This window comes from Micromesistius poutassou (genome assembly GCF_964030765.1).
Source record: "Micromesistius poutassou genome assembly, chromosome: 19".
Taxonomy (NCBI): domain Eukaryota; kingdom Metazoa; phylum Chordata; class Actinopteri; order Gadiformes; family Gadidae; genus Micromesistius; species Micromesistius poutassou.
This window is the reverse complement of record NC_140289.1, coordinates 12,779,983-12,802,493: the sequence shown is the minus strand read 5'-3', so window position 1 is coordinate 12,802,493 and position 22,511 is coordinate 12,779,983.

Sequence of the window (22,511 nt, the reverse complement as noted above, 5' to 3'; positions counted from 1 at the left end):
GATTAAGCAAGAAATTGAGATTATGGAATTAAACCAAAACAATTAAGGAAATCAAAATACAAATCTTTTTTTTTTTTTTTTTTTTTTAAGTCTAAAGTTAAAGTTATTAAACATATAAATCGAGTCAAATCGAAAGATAAATCAAATCAATCCCTCCTAGCGGCCCGGTGGGGCACACAAACAAACCAACAGCAGAATACGAGGCTATATATCATCACGTATCCTCCTTTCAGCACCTTCAGCTATAGAAAAATAAGATAAAAAGCAAGCGGGAACATCCTTCATTAGCCCCTGCCAGGGATGCACATGGGAGTATGGGCGGTAGCACCCCCATACTAATTAAAAAGACCCGTTTATTCAATGGCCCTGGCAGGGCGTTATCCTGGTGAGCATGAGCAATACAGCGGGAAATATTATTGCAAAATGGCATTCTACCTTAACCGGGTTATAGGCTATACAGCAATTGTAGCAAATACCGCCAGGGGTGCCCTCAAGCCCTAAAGGAACGGGCCGCAGCCCCTGGTACCGGAACGCAGATCCCTGGTCCGAGCGACGTGGCTGCATCAGGTGGGAGGAGGGGGCGGTGCTGTAGCCGGGGACGGGAAGTGGGGCCGCCCACCTGGAGAGGTTACCAGCACTTCACAGGTAGGGGGAGGGGGTGGGGCGGGGGCTGGGAATGGGGGAATGCCCACCTGGAGAGGTTACTAGCACTTCACAGGTAGGGGGAGGGGGTGGGGGCGTGAAGCTGTGGGTAGGGGAGGTCGTACCCATAGCCAAGGGCCGTGGTTTCCAGGTGTCCTCGTTGACCGACCTGGTCAAGCTGGTCAGGGAAATCCATCAGGGGCATGAGGGGAACCGCTTCGGAGTAGGGAGGGGGTCGGTGTCTCTCCTTCTCGAGGGCCGCGCTGATGAGCCGCGTGCAGAGGGTGCGGGCACATGGGATGCAGCAGCACCCGCAGCAGATCACCACCCCGAGGAAACAGGCCAAGGATGACAGGAGGGCCATGAGCATGCCCTTCCACTTCCCGAACGTGTCGGTCATCCATTGCTCAATGGGGTTGTCGGCGCCCGCATCCTCTGCCATCTGGATGGAAAGAGCCCGAAGGCCCGCTAGGGCCCTTGTTACTGATCCGTCCGGGGCCGTATTATTGGGTATGAAGGTGCAGCACTGAGTTCCAAACATTGAGCAAACTCCCCCCCTCTCGGCTAGCAGCATGTCTAGAGCCAGACGGTTTTGATACGCCATCAGAGAGGTGGCGGCTAGTTGTGAGGCCAGTCCTTCTACTGCATCGCGAGTCAGGTTGGATAGGCGTTGGACGTTGTAGTGAATATAATTGATGCGGTCCACGTTTTTGTTGGGGGTGATTGGAAATAGGGTGCTAAAAATGGGCATGTTCTCGAAACCCGCGGCTATCTGGTCTGCTAGCTTGAACTGGTTTGGTACGCCCCGGGGGATGCCTATGTTATCTATGTACGTGGGCGTGTTCTTGGTCAGGTCAAATTGGTTGGTCAGAGTGGCGGAGCGCCGGTTACGGGAGTCTGTCTGGTTGCTGGGCCCAGTTAAGCCCCGGGTAAAGAGCGTGACAGGCATCAGTAAGCGCACTATAATGCAGGTCCCGGACCATTGCACCGGGAGTCTCAGTCTAAGGGTGTATTTGTCGCAGGACCAGAATAGATCTTGGCGTCCTACGCTAGGGCTGGTCATATTGGGCCAAAATGTGACGTTCGTGCTGGAGTGGCACCATGATGGTGGTACCGCTCCAACGTTAACTGTCCCGACCCTGGTGATACACGAGTGGGTCGACCCCCCAGGCGAATATATCGGGGGAAGTGAGTCGTTGAGGCCGGGGGGAAACAGAGAGCTAAGGAGGCCGCAGCCGGCGGGCTCGGTGGTCATATACAGGGCCAACATGCAGTGCGAACCGACAGGGTTGCTCGTAAAATTGAACAGTACCGGGGTTGAGACTAGAAGGGGGCGCGCCGATGCACAGGCTATGCAGTCGGACAGCCCTTGAAATCTGACCGTGGCTGCCATCCAGCTGAGCCATGCATTGTCATCAGTGTAGCCGGTCGCGAGCGCGATGGAATCGTGGGTGGCGAGCTGTCCTGTGGAATCTAACTCGAAAACCTTGACCGGGCCTTGGTCAAGGCGTATAGCTGTGTTGTTGACCGGGGTTTCCGGAGTCGTTGTGTGGTCCCTGGAATCTCGTGTGGTGTGTACTCTGGGGGGTGGAATGAAATCTATCCTCAACAAGGCTTTCGTGTCTGTTCCCGCGTGGAATACCCCGAACACCAGATAGGCCCCCCCTAGGTGGGTGCCGCATGCACGAGCCGCCCCAGTGATGGTTTTTTCCCAGTCTTCGTACGGGTTTTTGGTAATGTTCTTGAGGGTAAGTAGGATATAGGGTCCGTCCCTCTCGAGGGAGCCCTTAGCTTGTAGTGCGGCCGTCCCGTCAGGCCTGTGGAGAGTCCGAGAGCGGTTAGTCACGTAATAATCCCGGTCTACCCCTGTCATCCATAGTACATTCTCCCAGTTTCTACACCAACCCTGGATGTTATGCTGGGATCCCATTACCCCTTCCCCTTGGAGTCCCATGTAGGTATCTTTCGCTCCATCGCAGAGGTACACCTCGTATCCCTCCCATTCCAGGGGTCCCCCTCGGCACGGGATGATATCGCACAGGAGGAAGAGATAGACGACGCTGGTACCGTACTTATAGTTCAGAGCTAGCCCTCCGTATTTGCGGAGGCAGGGGTCGTCGGGAGAGGTGTAGGGGTACCCGAGGGGTGCGCCTCTCCTGTGGCGGTGTGGAGCCCGGGTTTGTGGTGCCGGGGACGCTCCCGTCTCCGCCGGCAGGGGTCCGGTGTTTAAGGCCCTGGCAGGCGTAGATAGGTGGTGGTCAAGCCCCCACAGGATTAGGAAGCCCATCATATGTTATTCACATCATCACCAACATTTCAGAATCTGTATGGGAGGGGGGGGGGGGGGGGTACAACAACATGACATAAACCACCAAAACAACATTTGCCAAGGGACGTTATTCTCTCTCTTGTCGTTAATAACCATAACCATAATAATCAATCCGTAATAATGCAAACTGGATAACAACAGGAAGGCACAGTCTAAAATATTTCATAAACGTTGTAGGAAAGCATGGTTCAGTTCTAGGTTCTAGATGCGGACATGAAGCATGAGTTCCGCCTTCTTTAGTTCCGAGCCCTAACGGCGAGGGTTCTCTGCTTCGTAAAGGGATGCCTCTTTTTTTTTTTTTTTTTTTTAGTGTGGGGAAAGCTCATAAAATAAATAAAAGTAAATACAATAAATCTTTAAAATAAATGAGAAATGAGGTGAAAGGGATGCCTCTTTTTTTTTTTAGTGTGGGCAAAGCTCATAAAAAATTTTTATTTTTTATTTTTTTTAAATAAATGAAAATGAGGTGATATATCTATACCTATCTCTTTATAGGCCTACGTATAACTTTCTGTTAGAGTGAGAAGTCCATTTCTCCCGTACTCCCTCCTGAATTAAAATTTATTCTCCTGTTGGGGACCACAATGGAAATAAGACTGGGACTTTTGTGTTTCAATCCTCAATTGTATTCTTTAGTCTTTTCATGGGTGTCTGTAAGTGTGTGTCAATACAACAAAACAAATCAAATCAAAATCAAATCCTGGCTCGGCTGGTCGGCTCCGGGCGTCTCTGCATGTGGCTCGTCCTCACGCTCTGGAACTTGTGTTTCTATTGTTGGAATATAAACTCATGTACAGCAGTTAGTGGTCAAACATATTTTCTCAATTATATTTCTTATTGCTCTAATGGAGATCCCTTATGGGGCCTTGAATAATAGGTGAAGGCATGGGTCGACCCGTAAGCATTTCATGCGGGGTTAGATGCATCATTCTATTAGCATGCATGTGATACCTCATTAGTGCTAGTGCATCTACACAAGTCAATTAAGTCAAAAGTTTGATTACAGTATCCACACTTTTCTCTAATTTCTCACAAATTCCCTCCTTGCTTATTCAATGATAAGCAAACCCAAAAATGTCATCGACTTTGAAGTCCCTAACCTTAACAACCTTTAAATGAAACCAATCTAGTGGGAAGGGAAATCAAAGCCAGTATATCCAAAGCCAAAGGCCAATATTAGTGGGGTTTACCATCAGCCGCCCGAAACCAAACTGTTCCCGAAATTAACAAAGTTATGCACTAAACCGAAAACGTAACTTGAGTTAGTATATACCATTTTATAAACGAAAACGCAACATGTCTCATTCTAAGTCCACCACTTCCGCTGCCTGAGCCAACATATCTGACTCCTGTTCCTCCTCCACCTTTCACCCCACCCGGCTCTTCCTATGATGGTTGCAGCTCGTCACTTCCCGATCGAATGAGTCAATGCTCACAGTGACTCTGCCAAGTAATCGTGACTGTGCCTGCCTTAGGTTGTCCCTGGTTTCAAGGTGGGATCTTACCCGTCGTTGGCTAACCAGCCTTCCATACTGGCTTACTGCAGGATGCCGTGCCTGGGATACAATAAATTTCCACCCATTAGGTGGAATAGATTGCGAAGTGGAGGGAGGGAGACAGAGTCCTCAGCCCCAGCTACTCATGCAGCCAAGTGTGTGTATAATGGAGACACATCAGGGCGGTTACCCTGTGTGTGTAAGTGGGCTGATGATGGGGTCAATCAGAAAGTAACTTTCTGTTGGAGTGAGAAGGAAAATATTATCAAATGTTAACATGTTATGAAGGTGTAACAGCAGTATTAGTGGCATTTGAAAGGTAAACCCATTACTTCCGAATGTAAATTGAGAACCTAGCTTGTATATTAGATCCCTTCCCAGCAGATGTAGTGCTAATCCATCCAATCCATAATCAATCTAATTGTCCTACTTGTACAGGTTTTTAAGATTAAGTTTCATTTTATGTATTTTTATTCATTCTTATCCTTATAATATCCATATTTTTCAATTATCCTTTCCAGTGTAAATAATAACATTAACTTTCAAGTTGCATGATACCTATTGTTGATCCGTATTCTTTTAGGTTAAATCACTTGGTTAATAACAACACTCTTAACTTCAATTGCAGTAACATTATTATTTTGTATGACTGATATGTATTCCCTTTTAGCCATAATGTGAATATCAGGACATCTTTTACAATTTAGTTGACACAAATGTAATTGTAATTAGGTATAGTAAAGACCATTTCCTTCTTAACTCTATTGTTTCATCTGAAATATGCTTTCAGAACCACCTTGTGTGTTCCAACACTCTGTGCAGGAGAGTAACCTCCCTTATCTCAGTGGCCCTGATGAGGCCCACTACCAGGCCTTTCTCTGTCTACATTATATGATCAATTTTAATATAATGTCTATTATTACCGTAATCCCTCAGGAATTTTTAATTTTCCTCTTTGTGCTGTCTTTTTTGTACTTAAACCTTGTCAGGTCTGTTGAACTGTGCATTGACTCCGCCGTCCCCGAGTCCTTTTAGGGCGGGTCCTTCTGCTCAGATTGGTGAGAGAGGATTTTCCCTGAACTCTTAAAAAGAGTCCCCAGCGCTGGTTGACCCCTGGACTTCTGTGGACACGCGGTGTGCATGCTATGGACAACTTTAAATGCTAATTGTTCATGTTATGGAGTATAGATGATAACCTCTGAATCTCTCTGTCTGTCTCCCTGTGACTCCCACACAGGCTGCATTCCCCTCTTATCTCTACTGTCCTCGCGACCTTCTACAAATGGGGGACTACAAATATGGCGGACGGGGGAACTACAAATATGGCGGACAGGGAAACTACAAATATGGCGGACGGGGAAACTACAAATATGGCGGACGGGGAAACTACAAATATGGCGGACGGGGCGGACGGGGAAACGACAAATATGGCGGACGGGGAAACTACAAATATGGCGGACGGGGAAACTACAAATATGGCGGACGGGGAAACTACAAATATGGCGGACAGGGAAACTACAAAAATGGCGGACGGGGAAAAGACGGGAGGGGGGGGGGGGGGGGGGGGGGGAGGTGGCGCGTAAGCGAGCAAGCGTTGCGCGCAGAGCAGGGGGTTATTCGCACAAGAAATTTTCCTTTGCAAACCAGGCCGCACAATATGATTAACAGTTTTGACACGTAGGACTCAAAGCAACGTCTTATCCCGACCAATAGTATCTTTTCTGGTAGTGCCCTCTGTTATGCACCACCCAGACGCTATCACCTACGTTCTTGATTATACCCACAGTTCCCAACTGTGTCTCGGGTCCATGACCCCCAGTCCAACACACTCACACAGGCCCTCACAGACCCTCACACACAGTCACACACACACACACGCACCACACACACCCCCGCACGCATGCACACACACACACGCTCGCTCTCAGTCTCTCCTGTGCACGCTCCCATATTCTCACGCCTCTCGCCTCTCGCTCTCTCGCCTCCTTCTCTAGCGCACACGTGGACACTGTCGGCGGCCATTCCTATTTACCATGCGGCGAGCCTTATCTAATAGATCTCATCTTGGCCATCGAGAGTATTGTATCACCATGCTCGATTATTACAGGCCCTACTCCGACCATCGAGAGTATTGTATCACCATGCTCGATTATTACAGGCCCTACTGAGTCATCTCCTCCGGGTCCCTTATAATGCCCGGGTATTTCCTCTAGGTCTCCCCGAGCCTAGGCATCTTTTCCTCTGGGTCTCTCTCATAGCCCAGGTATTTCCTCCGGGTCCCTTATAATGCCCGGGTATTTCCTCTAGGTCTCCCCGAGCCTAGGCATCTTTTCCTCTGGGTCTCTCTCATAGCCCAGGTATTTCCTCCGGGTCCCTTATAATGCCCGGGTATTTCCTCTAGGTCTCCCCGAGCCTAGGCATCTTTTCCTCTGGGTCTCTCCCAGAGCCCAGGCATCCTTATCTTCTCATCTTGGCCATCGAGAGTATTGTATCACCATGCTCGATTACTATAGACCCTAATCCGACCATCGAGAGTATTGTATCACTATGCTCGATCATTATAGGTCCTAGGCCTCGAGGGTATTATTTCACCATGCAGCGAGCCAGTATTCGTGCGTCACGCGTCTAGGGTCAATCGGGTTTTTACAGGTTAACTCTACGTTGCACTCAGCCTTATCCCCGCGGGATGCCCCCCGTAGAAAACCGTCCCGTCAGTCTCATCTCCTAATGTGGTTCCTATATAACTATGCAGAATTCAGATTTTATCAACGGGTTCTGCCTACCTTTTGCTTGGGCGCCCGAGGTGAGACTGCCGGAATCGGTGGTGCTCCGGGGTCCCGGGGCGTGCCCCTCTCCGTCCTCGGTCGTTTTCCCAGTAGTAGTAAAATCACGTCGGGGTCACCAATTTGTTGGGAAAAGCAGTCTGCCTAGTTACTTGACCAGATAAAATGAGACGGAGAGGTAATAAAGTCTATCAGCACGAGGGCCTCGGATTTATTGAGTAAAGTAGCAAAGGTAATACAGATTCATAAAGCGTGAGAGATCGAATATTCTACGTCCCCTAACAGCGCTGAGGTCGTCCGGAGCTTCGCCTCCGAAGAGGTTCTGCCTCGGAAGAGCTCCCGTGATTTGGTGCACGAGAAACTTATAGTATCTTTCATGGCCAGGTGTGTGTGCTAGCCTTTGTGTGGGTTATCGAGGGTTCTCTTGTCCCTGAGCCTCCGGGTTGTGTTGTCTTTCTGTGTGATATGTGTGTCCTCGCCGTCCGGCTGTGGCAGAGTTCTCCGCAGACTGATAGGGGGGCTCGAGGGTCATCTTGACCCTCTTGAATGTGTGGTGTGTTGTGTTTATTAGATTTGGGCCCAGGGTTGACTATATTCATAATGTAATGTCCATTTAGGTTATTTTTGCCCATCACGTCCCACTGAGAAGGAGCCCAAGACAGGGTCCCTCAGCCGCAGACCCTCTTTTCTCGGGACAGAATCCCACGTAGAACATGGTCTGACCAAGACGTAGAACATGGGCTGACCAAGACGTAGAACATGGGCTGACCAAGACGTAGAACATGGGCTGACCAAGACGTAGAACATGGGCTGACCAAGACGTAGAACATGGGCTGACCAAGACGGGTACTTTTGCTACACGTCTATGGAGGTAGATTTGTATGGAGGTAGATTTGTCTCTTTATTATGCAATCAAACAGAATAGGTTTGAGAGCAAAACTTTCCACACTGCAATCAAAAAATGTTTTATTGCAAGTAAAATAAATGTGATTAAAAATGTATTAATGGGAATCCAAAAGTTTTGCTTGCGAATCCAAAAGTTTTGCTTGCTGTTGAGCTGAATCTCGTGGGCGGGACCTACGCGAAAGATGTAAGACACGTCTCTATTGGCCAGTCTCGATCGGAGTGACAGCTTGGCAACTATGGAGGTAGATTTGTGTCAGCTTGGAATTCGATTTGTGTCAGATTTGTGTCAGCTTGTGACAGCTTGGCAACATCCACAGTTAGTAACGAGAGAGGGAGTTCTGAAGTCCATGATGAGACCGAGCGGGACTCGGGAGCGGAGTTGCCAAGCTGTCACTCCGATCGAGACTGGCCAATAGAGACGTGTCTTACATCTTTCGGCGTAGGTCCCGCCCACAAGATTCAGCTCAACAGCAAGCAAAACTTTTGGATTCGCAAGCAAAACTTTTGGATTCGCAAACAAAACTTTTGGATTCGCAAAAAAAAATAGACATCCTCATCATCCTCATCATCATCCGCTTATCCGGGGTCGGGTCACGGGGGCAGCAGTTCAAGCAGGGGGCCCCAGACTTCCCTTTCCCGGGCCACATTGACCAGCTCTGACGGGGGGATCCCGAGGCGTTCCCAGGCCAGTGTTGAGATATAATCTCTCCACCTAGTCCTGGGTCTTCCCCGGGGTCTCCTCCCCACTGGTCGTGCCTGGAACACCTCCCAAGGGAGGCGTCCAGTGGGCATCCTTACCAGATGCCCGAACCACCTCAACTGACTCCTTTCTAAGCAAAGGAGCAGTGGCTCTAATCCGAGTTGAAAAATAGACATACAAAGTATAATTCAAATATTAAAATAGCTATACAATGACATATTGTAAAAAAATTAAAAAATACATGGTTGTGAAAGAATGTAACACACTAACAGTTATCAAAGTCTTATGTCACGTAGTTGCCATGGCTTACAGATTTATCAGCAAAATGCATGTACATGGTCTGTTTAGCCTTACACGTTGAAGAACTCCTGGCACCATGCGTTGCATCCCAGATGAATGTTGGCCTTAAACTGTGGTTCTCACATTGTTTAATGGGTTAGATTTGGTCAAATAGCTCAATGAGACCATGTTACCGGCCCCTAGTGGTCTGAACGTGTTACCGGCCCCTAGTGGTCTGAACGTGTTACCGGCCCCTAGTGGACTGAACCTGTTACCGGCCCCTAGTGGTCTGAACCTGTTACCGGCCCCTAGTGGTCTGAACCTGTTACCGGCCCCTAGTGGACTGAACGTGTTACCGGCCCCTAGTGGTCTGAACCTGTTACCGGCCCCTAGTGGACTGAACGTGTTACCGGCCCCTAGTGGACTGAACCTGTTACCGGCCCCTAGTGGTCTGAACCTGTTACCGGCCCCTAGTGGTCTGAACCTGTTACCGGCCCCTAGTGGACTGAACCTGTTACCGGCCCCTAGTGGACTGAACGTGTTACCGGCCCCTAGTGGAGTGAACGTGTTACCAGCTACTGGACCTGAGCTGCGCTTCTTCATTCGTCAGTGGACTCATTTGCCTAATCTTCGCGGGTCTTTAGACAGCAGTGAAAACGCAGACAACAACATGCTGACTGAACCTTTAGTTCCATGAAATGTGGTTCCTGGGACAAGTTCTGGGTACTTTGGTCATAAACATTGAGGTCATGGTCAACTATGACCTCAACATGTACAGCTCCACTATCCAGTTTGATTAAAGGCCTATTGATTATGGATCATGATCACACCTGCTATTACCTAATCTTTAATTTGTAATCTTAGAAAATGCATGTTAGTAGCAGGTATACATAATCATATGAAGTATTTGTTAAACAATAGGGAATGGATAGACAATCGGTACTAGCCAGGTGGTAGCCTGACAATGATAAGAAATCATTATTACATGACATGGTTAATACACCTCTCCGGGAGCCATCACCTTAACATGGTGGAGAGGTTTGAGTGTCCCTGTGAACCTCAGGGCTGTGTTTTCTGGGGCCTGGTGCTCCTGGTAGGGTCTCCCATTGCAGAGTGGTCTCAGGTGAGGGGCCAGAATAAGAATGGTTCACATAGACCCCATGGAAAATCGAGAAAGAGGAGGAGAGTCCCTGCCCGGGGCCCGGGGCCCCGTCTGGAGCCAGGCCCAGACGGAGGGCTCGTCAGCCCTGGTGGCCGGGTTTGCCACGGGGCCCGGCCGGGCACAGCCCGAAAGCGTCGTGGAACCCCCCCCAGGGTGGGTAGCATTGAAGGTCAGGGGCCTCGACGGACCAGACCCAGGCGGCAGAAGCTTGCCCTGGGGACGTGGAACGTCACCTCGCTGTGGGGGAAGGTCTACAAAGGGCTACATGATAACAATGTCAAAAAGAGACCCTTATGCTAGTTTGATACAAGCAACAACAAATCACCCTGAAATGTTAATAATATATAATTTTTCAATTTATAATTTCAACCGCAGAACTTCCTGCAAACATACATGGTGTGTATAACCTGTTGTCAAAATACATCAACGGTGTGTAGAACCAGTTCTTATAAAACCTCCATGGCATGGCGTGGCCTTTTTATTTATTTTTATTTCTTGAGCGATGACGGCTCGTGGCGCTCATGATAGTTCCCGGAAGTAAGCAGCTCCTTATTTCAACACATTGGAGTGGCAGCACGATAGACTGTTTGTCTAAATCATTAAAATACTTGTGTATATTATCAGCACATCTGAATAAAATGAACATGTGCAATAAAGCATGTAGATGGATTAAAGTACATATTAGACTTAATCTCAACCGTAAACAAAAACTTGACTTATGTGTTGAGTGTTTTTAGCCTTTGTGGTTGTTGACTATTACATGCCTTTATTATAGTTCAGTTCAGTTGATTTTGATTTCAAAGGAAAAGAGGGTTAGAGGACCTAAGTAAGATTGACAGCAAAAGCTTGTTTGAAATAAATAAAGTTGTGAAATAATAAAACATATAAATCGATATGCAAAACTGAGAATTATACTAAATACTATGTAAGTATTATATAAGTTATCACAGTAAACATAATTATTCCATAACTTTTTAATATAAGTTATTCACATTGGTAATGGTTTATTTTAAAAAAGGAACACGAAAAAGGCTTGCAAAACCCAGAGAGTTGAGACTCCTTAGGTGCATGGTGAAGGTCTCATTGCAGTGAATCTTCAGGCTCCATTGACTGCCCCTGTGGTTCTTGTACTGATAGAGATAGAAGAGAAAGGGACACACCTGGTCCCTCGTAGGCTTGGAAGGAAAATTGCCTTGGAAGATGAGGTCTTTGTTCCCCAACTTAAGTTATGGAACTTCATTAATAGTGATCTTCAACAACTCTTCTTGCAGATGTTTTACAACGTCTAACAAGTGGCATCAGTTACTGATGTGATATGACTTTGCATTAAGATGTTGGTTGTTACTAATATACACCAACAATAAATGAATATTTAGATTTACCATTTAGCATAGTATGATTGATTTATATCTTATTATTTCTAAATGTTTTCTATTTTACGGTCAAGGTCTGCACCCCCTCGATCCACCACTCTACAATAACACAATGTTATACTTAACTAATATAGAAGCCTTTTCTTTAATTCCACAATGTTTGATGAAATGGCATTAAGCAAACGGAATTTACAATTTATGGGCAGTTTGAGTTAACGTGTTTCTAACTTTATTGTGTTATGAGTGTCCTAACGTTAACGTTAGCCTTATCTGTTACCTTTCAGTCAGATGTGCTGATAATATATAATCTGAGTATTTAAACGGCTTACCTTTTAAAAGTGCAGCACAAAAGGTCATCCCAAATTGCTGCCACTCCAATCGGTTGCTATTGGGAACTGCTAACTTTTGGGAACTATTCAGAGGCTCCACGGTCCGCCATTGCTGTAAAAAAGAAAGAATGGTCCATTGGAGCCAGATTGGAGCAAATGGAGATGACGCCACTCTCTCTGGGCTCATTTTGTTTATTTACAAGATCCCCAATAGCTGATGCCATGGCAATCAGCTAATCTTCTTGGGGTCCAAATCGAACACGCTACATGCGAAAACTTCCAATGCATTCATTTAAATTAATTTACATAAATATATAGTAATATAAAAAAATGCAACGCTTAAATTGATAATAATAAATAAATATATTAATATTCAAAGCCAGAGCTCTTTTCAGAGCTTCTCTCTTCACCTCTCTTGACATCTTGCTTAAGAGTGAGTCAGAGGCAGTGGCAGTGTTCTGCCCCTGGCATTGAAATTGTATGTTGTTCCTAATGTGTGTAGCATAGGTCCCTGTACCTTTAAATAAGAGGGAATGCTCTACGGGAGGGGGTTAGTTAGGTGTAGTGATGGATTTCATGATTTGTTTCCTTGATTCAGTTTGCGTTGATCAGTTTGCCAAGAAGAATCATTCAGAATCTTTTGTTCGTTTGTTCAGTCGTGTTTCCGGTAGCAATGAATCATGGAATGCACGGTTCGGAGTCGGTCAGACTCAGCTCCTCCCTCCTTCTCAAATTATCTTGCAAACAGTCATCAATCAACACACAACATTACAACTAAGTTCCTTTCAGCTGAGGAGCGCTTCAGAATCGGGATGTTGTTGCCCGGGCCAGTCCCTCTTCACCACTGCTAACATAACACAGTGAACAGCGAGTGGGGGTGGAGTGTGGGAGAACGAACGATAGAGATGAACTAGAGAGAACTGAAACGGGGAATCAGGTCAGTTAGTTCTTGTTAAAGAGTCGTTCTTTCAGAAACATAATGTGGAGCCAGTCCTTTCAGAGATTTAAAAACAAATAACAATTTTTAAATCAATCCTGAAACAAACAGGGAGCCAGTGGAGGGCCGCAACGGGAGTAATGTGTTCCCGCTTGCGTGTTCTTGTTAAAAGATATAACAGTGGAAACAGATAGTGTTTTCTTAGTATGAAACCTAAGGGAAGCAGGTAAAGGGAGAAGAGGATAGGTCCAAGAATAGACCCCTGGGGACCCCATAGGGGAGGGGTGCTGGGGAGGAGGTATGTTCTCCAACATTGACAGAAAAACTTCTGTCCTCAAGGTAGGATATGAACCACTCCAGAGCAGTTCCCTTAATACCAACCCAGTGTTCCAGGTGGGAAATTAAAATATTGTGGTCTACTGTGTCAAATGCAGCTGTAAGATCAAGTAGGATCAGGATGGCACAGTCCCCTGTATCAGTGGTTAACAGCAGATCATTAAATTGATTAAAAGGGCTCTAGGAGGCTATGTGTGTTTGAGATGGGCCTGTTGTTACTGTGGACTGAAGTGTCCAAGTTTTGTTTCTTAATCAAAGGCTGGACAATGGCATGTTTGAATTGCTTTGAAGTACCTTATCTTACAAGAACAGAACATCAACCGGAGATCAGTCCAGTCAACGCAGCTCGACTAATACATCATGAATCAATTCTCCCTACAACTGGCGCAGAGGTTTGAGTGACAGGTCTGATGGCCGGGAGTACACCTGGATAAGTAGCAAGTACCTAGCCTCTAGCCATATAAACGGGTGTCCTCCTCACAGACAAACGCCCGATATATAACAATCATATTTCCAATCGATTAATCATTTTATCTCAAGTGTAACAAGAGATACAGAACAGTTTAAGCTTGACATTGTGTTTCTAGGTTCAATATTGACCGTAGTTTAGGCTCTGCAATGTCCGCAATGGTTAGCTTTCATAGCTACCTTGGGCTAGAAGGTCATATGGAATGTGCTCACGCTCGAGCCTCAACGTCAATGAGACCAAGTGGAAATATACAAAGCGGGTAGGGGAATTCAACTCAAACTGTGGTTCTGAAAAAAGTATAAATGATATTTAAATTCTGTTCGAAAATATTAAAAAAATCGAAACATTCTAAAATTGGAATGGAGTATCTAGGTGAAAAATTGAGGAAGGAGATAGGTATATGATAAAAATAAAAGGACAAATATATTACATGGCACTAGCAGTGTCATTTAGTAATTTGGATAGTATAAAAGCAAAGGAATACATAATGTTGAATTAAAGGAGAACTCTGGCGATTTTTTAACCCAATTATTGTTTTTCTGAGGGTCACCCCATGTTGAGGGAAGCTAAAAACCAGACGAAAATTTGACCAAGCCAGAGATCTGCACTGGCTGCCGGCGCTACGGAATAGCTATAACGCTAACCTATGGGGGCAAGCGCTTTATCCGCTTTTGGGGCTTCTAAACACATTCAGAAAACCATGTCAAGACATGTAACATGAGTTGGTTCCTTACGACACACCACCGTGCTCGTTTAACTCAAATAGTGTGGTGAAACAGTATCAACTTTGCGTTTTTGCATGTAAACACTCACCGCAGAGACACCCGTGGACATATCCAGGAAGCCCTTACTAGCCGATAGCAGAACCAGTGCAGATCTAGCTTGATCTAATCCATTTTCGTCTGGTTTTTGGCTTCCCTCAACATGGGGTGACCCTCAGGAAAATAATGGGGTTAAAAATAGAGTTCTCCTTTAATACGTAACTGAAATACGAGACTGAATTCACATGCATTAAAAACGAGTCAGCAACGAAGGAACGTTCCATGTCGATGAATACACTATATGAAACTGTAGTGAATGTAACAATCATAATTCTCACATCATTCACCTATGTTGTTAAGTGTTTACACACTGTTGTATGCATATCATTTACTGTACAATATTCCTTTCATGTTAGTATGGTTGTTCAGGGATCACTGCCCCTTTAAATGATCGGAATGTCAACGTGAGAAATTGTCTCTCACGATTGAATTCAATTTCCACAAAACGCTATAAATACACACACATACACACAGAATATATGACACAACTTGTATTAACAATATAAACAATATTATCATGACAAAGGTTGGAACACGTTGAAACCATTTTTATAGGATGAAGAGTTCCTCACTTGTTCACAAAAATAATGTACGAATCAAAATCATCAAACCGAATCAAACATTTTCTGGTCATGACTACCTTGACGAACGATTGGCTTGGTTCCAGGCTTAAAACTCTTTCGGAACCAGTGGCGGTTCTAGACCAGTTTTAATGGGGGGGCCGGGATGGGGCGGCTTTTGTGTTAGAGGGGCACATACAGACGTGCACAGGAATTTTGAGGGGCAGGTGCTGAATTGTTGACGGGGGGGGGGGTGGGGGTGGGGGTGTAGTTGGATCGCGGACGAGCGCTATTACGGGCGTGATTGTTGACCGGGGGGGGGGGGGTGGCTATGTGTGCACGTGCCTGGGCACATACACACATTTTATCATTGACGCTGACTCCTCGTTCGGGGGGCCACAGGGGGGTCCGGACTCAGAGTTAGGGGGGCACTGGCCCCCCCCTAGAACCGCCACTGTTCGGAACCACTCGGAACCAGAGGTGTTAAAAAAGGGGGCGGTCCCTGTTACGATCTATAGAGCTCGTAAGTCCCGCCCCTTCCGGTGGTCCCCATGGGACCTATAGACCGAGTCGGCAAGCAAGGAAACGTCACTTCCGGTCAGGGCCGTGGGGGAAAACAAACCGTTTTCCCCATACACACTCATGCAAAAAGGCGGTATTTTAAACCTTTGTCAAACGCTTGTCCGCTGTCATTTCTTGGTTTGAATCACTTGTATATGCTGTCAAAGGGCTATATATTAAAAAAATTATCATGATCGGGTCGATTGTTGTCCGTATATTTTTTAAAAAGTGGATCTTTCACAGTTGGTCTTCCCCCACAGCGTTGAGTCTAGGTGGGTGTTCCCTTGGTCGCCGGCCGGATCTATATCGTAAAAACGCGGCAAGCTCAGGTTGTGATTTTTAAATTTATTTGCGGTGCAAAATGGTAAACAACAACTCTTCGGCATTGTCTCTCCGAGTGTCTACAGCCGGCGACCAAGGGAACACCCACCTAGACTCAACGCTGTGGGGGAAGACCAACTGTGAAAGATCCACTTTTAAAAAAATATACGGACAACAATCGACCCGATCATGATAATTTTTTTAATATATAGCCCTTTGACAGCATATACAAGTGATTCAAACCAAGAAATGACAGCGGACAAGCGTTTGACAAAGGTTTAAAATACCGCCTTTTTGCATGAGTGTGTATGGGGAAAACGGTTTGTTTTCCCCCACGGCCCTGACCGGAAGTGACGTTTCCTTGCTTGCCGACTCGGTCTATGAGATCGTAAAATATCAGTGGGTTTCAATGGAGAGAAAGTCATTATTTTCTGGTCCCAGTCTTTATATGCCCCGGATTACACATATGTTCTTTGTGGATTTAAATGATAATTTTTCATGTCAAGAGTTTGACCGTTTATTGTGCAATTGTTCAGTTAAAGGCTGTAGAGAATACACAATGAGAAAGACTACACGTATGTGACGTCACGCTCCGTGCGACTGGCGTGGACAAGACCGACAATCTCCCCATCGGCATAACTGAAACTCTCCACAAGCCCCAAATATAATGGTTTTCACCTCTTTTGACGCTGCTATCCTCCCCTTGGAAAAAAAAAGTGAAGTGAAGTGGAGCAGAGAGATCGCCATGTCTGTGCGGTGGTGACGTATATCATTCACGTCGAGAGCAGCGAAGAGCTCTAGTTCACAAAGCGGTCTCACACAAAACCTAACATTATCAAACTTCGTCACGATAAATTGTAGTTTTCTTTGCATGAAAAATTATCATTTAAATCCACAAACAACATGTGTGTAATCCGGGGAATATAAAGACTGGGACCAGAAAATAATTACTTTCTCTCCATTGAAACCCACTCATATTTTACGATCTCATAGGTCCCATGGGGACCACCGGAAAGGGCGGGACTTCGACACTATTGTTTGAACAAAAAGTCACCAACGTTTGACATACAGCATTAACAAACCAATCACTCACAACCTGGGCACTGCCCATTTAATTACCCCTCCCCCTCCTCGTGCCATCACTTTCTTCCAGAGACGTCGCACCTCGTATCGTCGGCATCTCGAAGCGCCTCTGATACCTGAAGCCCGGTGTGATACCTGAAGCCCGGTGTGATACCTGCCGGTCGGTTGACTCCCGCAGCTCCCGATGGCTGCTACGTGACGGACGGAGTCCTCACCAACACAAGTAGGTATTGTCGTGCAGCACTACAACACTGAAGTACTGGGAGTCCGCCAATCGCCATTACTACAATGGCGTCTCCCCACAATACGCGCGCTTTGCGGTCCTAGGTAGAGTACGTTCTTGAAGGTCCCATGGCATGCTACGCTATGGATGCTTTTATATAGGTGTTAGTGGGCCCCTAATACAGTATTTGAAAACGTTCAAGAAATTCAGCCTTGGTGCAGAGTTACAGCCACTACGAGCCAGTCCCACAATGAGCTCTCCACAAACGCGCCGCTTTTAGAGGGGGGTCAAAGTGGAGGTGGGGGTGTGGCCCTGAGCAGCTTGCGGCCACGGTACCATGCGCTAGTGTTTACAGTGGAACACTGAACACTCCGGGTGCTCCGGCGGGAGTCCTGGAGCTCTATATCTAAATAATATCATATTATATTTAGATATCTATATAATATAATATATATTATCATGGTCAAAAGCTGTTTGCGCCTCCGGATGATATTATGAATCTCAAATGACTGCGTCGGGTTCTCAGACGCCTCTGGTTCTTCCACTTCCACGTCAATATTAAGTACAGACTGAACCGCGAAATGGAGGAGAAAGGAATTGTTGCCCGTGGTTGTCTCCCGCCGGAGCGCCGCTACGGGCAGCGGGCAGCGGGGCTCCAGCGGACAATCCTGGGCAACAATCTTTTTCTCCTCCATGTCGCGGTTCCCAATTCCTTCTCAACCATGGCCGAGATAACCCCCACTATGAATCTCGTTGTGGAAATACCAGAGACCTCAGAGAACCCGACGCAGTCTAGTCTTTTCACCAAATGGGAGCTTTATGCAAGCGTTATTGTGTTGCGTGTTATGCGCCATAACACCAACAGCATAACGGTTGTCCAAAATACAAAGAACACTTGTGTACAGTGTGTGTATTCACACACACACATGTGGCGCTCGCACGGTCCTAGCTCAGTGTCTCATTGGCGGGCCAAATTCTCTGGGCGGGCCAAGCAGAGAAAGGGGAGGTAACCTGGCCCCATATGACGACATATGGGGTAGGACTGGGCGATATGGACCAAAAGTCATATCTCAATATTTTCAAGCAGAATGTCGATATAAGATATATATTGATGTTTGTTGACGCAATAACATAGTTGCCGTTGCCGTGCTGCTCCAACTCATCGTTCTACATCGGGGGCGGCGCTGTGCTTTCATTTCCCGCCTGCCTGCGTCGCTGTGCTCACTAACCTGCCTTGCTTATTGCAAACTAAATCCTAAATTTGGGTGTAGGCCAGGGTAGCTAAACATTTTGAAATGAGTCAGTCAAAAACAGTCGGAGCAAGATGTGGCAAATGCGTTTGATGGACATTTTTTGCTCTGAAGGGGATTTTAAAAAGTGACGTGAGTGGAAGAGAAGGGCCGGGGCAGAGTGTGTGTGAGCCAGAGGCAGAGCGGGACGGAGAGAGATAAGCAGAGCAGAGTCCTGTACGGGTCTTATTTTGCAAACCCGCAACCGCCCATACGCACAATACTTAGAACCGCATCCGACCCGTGTTCCGACAGCAGCGTGAATTACATTCCGCACCCGACCAGACCCGCTATAAATTCATACAGACGCCAGACCCGCACCCGAAGGAAAATTAGACACATTAGATGGAACGTCTGGGAAATACACTATCTGGTGTTTGGCGTGGTGCTTTAGATTACTGTGCAAAAAAGCACATCATCCACTGTTGACGGTTTTAGTTGACTCCTCCGCTCCTGAATATCAGATCAAGCACCGGAGAAGTCTCACTCGCTTGCTGCACTGGATGCACTGAGCAGGGATGGCGAGGATAAATCTGGCAATCTGAGCAATATTGGAAAATGAGCGACCGTGCTCTCCCCACCACGATAACACACCAAAAGAGTCATCTTTACGTGTTTTGTAATCAATGTAAGCAGCAACTTCCTCCCGATACTGCGGAGCCTCATCACTGGAATCCTCTACGTCCGACCCGACCCACACCCGTGTCCTACACAGTTCATTACTTTTCACCCATTTCATCCAAATTGTGTGGGACCCTGAACCTGTACAGGACTCTGAAGCAGAGTGAGGAAATAGCAGGCGGCAGGCGCAGCTCGGAGCGGCTTTTTTTGGTGCAAATGCGCTGTGATTAACGCTGTTTTATTAGTGTACTTCATACAATTTAAGTTGTGTGTAAACTAACTTAAGGTGAATCCCAATTCACCCCTCAACCGAAAATCTCAACCCTCCGCCTCGCTGTTGCGTGTTCACACGCAGCGTAGGGTTGTCCCAATACAGCCCTTTAATGATGGGAGGGGTAAGGGGTAGGGCAACAGCCCCTCAAAGTTGAGATTCTCGATGGGCACACGGAAAATGGAAAATCAAGAAAAATCCCAGGCAAGATGGCGGGCGAAAAGATGCGACAGGATCGAAAACCACAAATGTAAGTGTTTTCTATGTTAATAATCATTAAATAAATGATGATGACCATCGCATTATCATTATGCCGTTTCAATGTTGTATATAACAAGAACAACCACCGAACGCTGGCAGCGGAGCTCCTGCCCCGGCCGGTCGCGGGGCTGCTCGGCGGGGGCCGGGGCTCCGCGGCCAGCGTTGGTTCATGACAGCACTGGACATGTCTCCAGCGTTGGTTCATGACAGTACTGGACATGTCTCCAGCGTTGGTTCATGACAGCACTGGACATGTCTCCAGCGTTGGTTCATGACAGCACTGGACATGTCTCCAGCGTTGGTTCATGACAGCACTGGACATGTCTCCAGCGTTGGTTCATGACAGCACTGGACATGTCTCCAGCGTTGGTTCATGACAGTACTGGACATGTCTCCAGCATTGGTTCATGACAGTACTGGACATGTCTCCAGTGTTGGTTCATGACAGAACTGGACATGTCTCCATGTCCCATTTCCCCCTTTGATATCATTATCATTATTCTGTTTAATGTAGTGTAACATTTTCGTTATAACATGGATAGCAAGCATAACAACAACATCGCTAATATGCGCTAATCGCTAGTTAGCGAACATGCTAACTAGCGATCTTTACAACATGGTTCATGACAGTACTGGCCATATCTCCATGTCCCAACAATGATATCGACGTTCCATGTTCTGTTTTATTTCATTTATTTTGGTAGAGATATCTGTCTATCTAAACATGTGAAAGATATGTCTGTCCAGTCCTGCCATATAATTCCTTTTCATTTGTTATGTTTTCAGGAGATCATTGAGGCCGCTGCCAGCACAGAGCCCAGCCCTCCACCTCAGGCAGCTCTTCTGCATTGGTCCCTAATCCCCAAAGAAAGATGAACCACCCACTGATTAAAACCAACCGTTTTTTGGGCCCCTATGAAAAAGTTATTGATAAAATGTGATTGTTAATGCCTTTTTGTAATGTGCAATATTACTTCCATTATATCACAGGTTCTTGTTTGAATGATTTCTTTTTTTACATTAATGGCATACTACCTAACCTCAAGTTCTATGTTTATTCAGGTTTTATATATTATGTTGAGCTTGTATAATGTTTGATCCAAAATAAAGTGCAATATTGCAGTTTCTAACAGATTGTGAGCATAAATAATATTCTTATCTAATCATACCGTGTTTTTCCATGTGGGTAAGGTTGCATTCCTAAGACATTCAAACTATACTGTACAATTCCAGAGACAGATATTGAAAAAAAATAGGAAAAAATAAATACATAAAGATCCAAACCCTGTCAACAGCTACTAATGACTAGGGATGTAACGGTTACCGGTGTAACGGTAAACCGCGATAAAAATGTTGTCAATAACAATTACCGTTTTCATTTCAAATAAAATTATCGCGGTGGATAACCGCGCCCGCGGTGTGGAAACCGTGTGCTTAAATCCTTCCCAGCGCTTCATCCGAGCAGTGTTTCAAATAACGCCGTTTAAGTAACGGGTAATCTAACTAATTAATTTTTCCGTCGTTACAACGCTGTTACTGACAGTTAAATGCGGTGCGTTACCATGAATTGATTGAATAAACTGCGTAATCCGAACCCACCCCTGGCTGCACACACAAATTGCTAGTGAGGACGGAGACCGGGTGGGTTAGCGATTATGATTGGCTAAGGCAGAGTCGTGTTTCATGGTAGCCAATCGGAGCCAGTGTTTTTACACACAAGCCAGGATACGCGTGCCACACGCACACGCACACACAAACACCAAACAGATTCGATGAAGCAGTATAAATGGCGAGTCCGGAGCAATCCGATGAAAAGTTGGTATTTTTAAGGAGGAGATATAAGCACTACTTCAAATTCATTGAGGTCAAAGGCAAGAATGTGCATGTAAAGTGAACATTATGAGGTCGCGGTCACGGCGATCTGCGGAGGAAGTGTCGGCGGGAGACGGAGAGCGTGTAATTGTTTACATATTGTTCTTTATGTCTTGAATGTTTGGATTAAACCTGCACTACTGTAAATGTTCCTGATAAATAAGCTGTTTACATGCTGAACCCTTGTTCCTTTGATGTTAAAAGTTGCACTTTTGATAATATAAATAAATATAATAAACACTTAACTATTTCAGTTTCCGTAGGCCTATCAGTGCTTTCTGAAGATATTGAACACACTTAAAAATACCGCGATAATACCGAAAACTGGGATAATTTTGGTCACAATAACCGTGAGGTTAAATTTTCATACCCTTACATCCCTACTAATGACGTAGGGGTCTTGAAGGGTTGTCATCCCATTTCGTAGGGTTGAGGGGTAGGGGTTGGGTTGAGATTTTGGGGTAGGGCAGTAATGGGATTGGGCCTTAATCATTCTTTCTGTTTTTAATCTCACACACACACCAGCAAATGGAGGAGATCCGCAAGTGGGAGGTTGAGGAGCGGGCCAAGGAGGAGGAGAGGAGCTGGAGGGAGGAGGAGCGGGAGGCAGATGAGAAGGTATGTTGGGCCGTGGCTAGAGGACTGTCAACGTTGTCTGTGTGAATACTGGGTTGATGAAGCTCCATTTAAAACTTGATGTAAGTCTGAATGTTTCACGATGCCAGTGTTCACCACTGTAGTCTCGGGGCGTGTTCACACCTTTATCCCGGGTGACGTGTTCACAACCAGCCACTGTTGGTGGGATTTGGGACACCTATAACTACAGCTGTCACTCTTCTCAGGTGTTGGTATGTGATATTTGCTAAGTTTACCTGGGCTATTTCAAG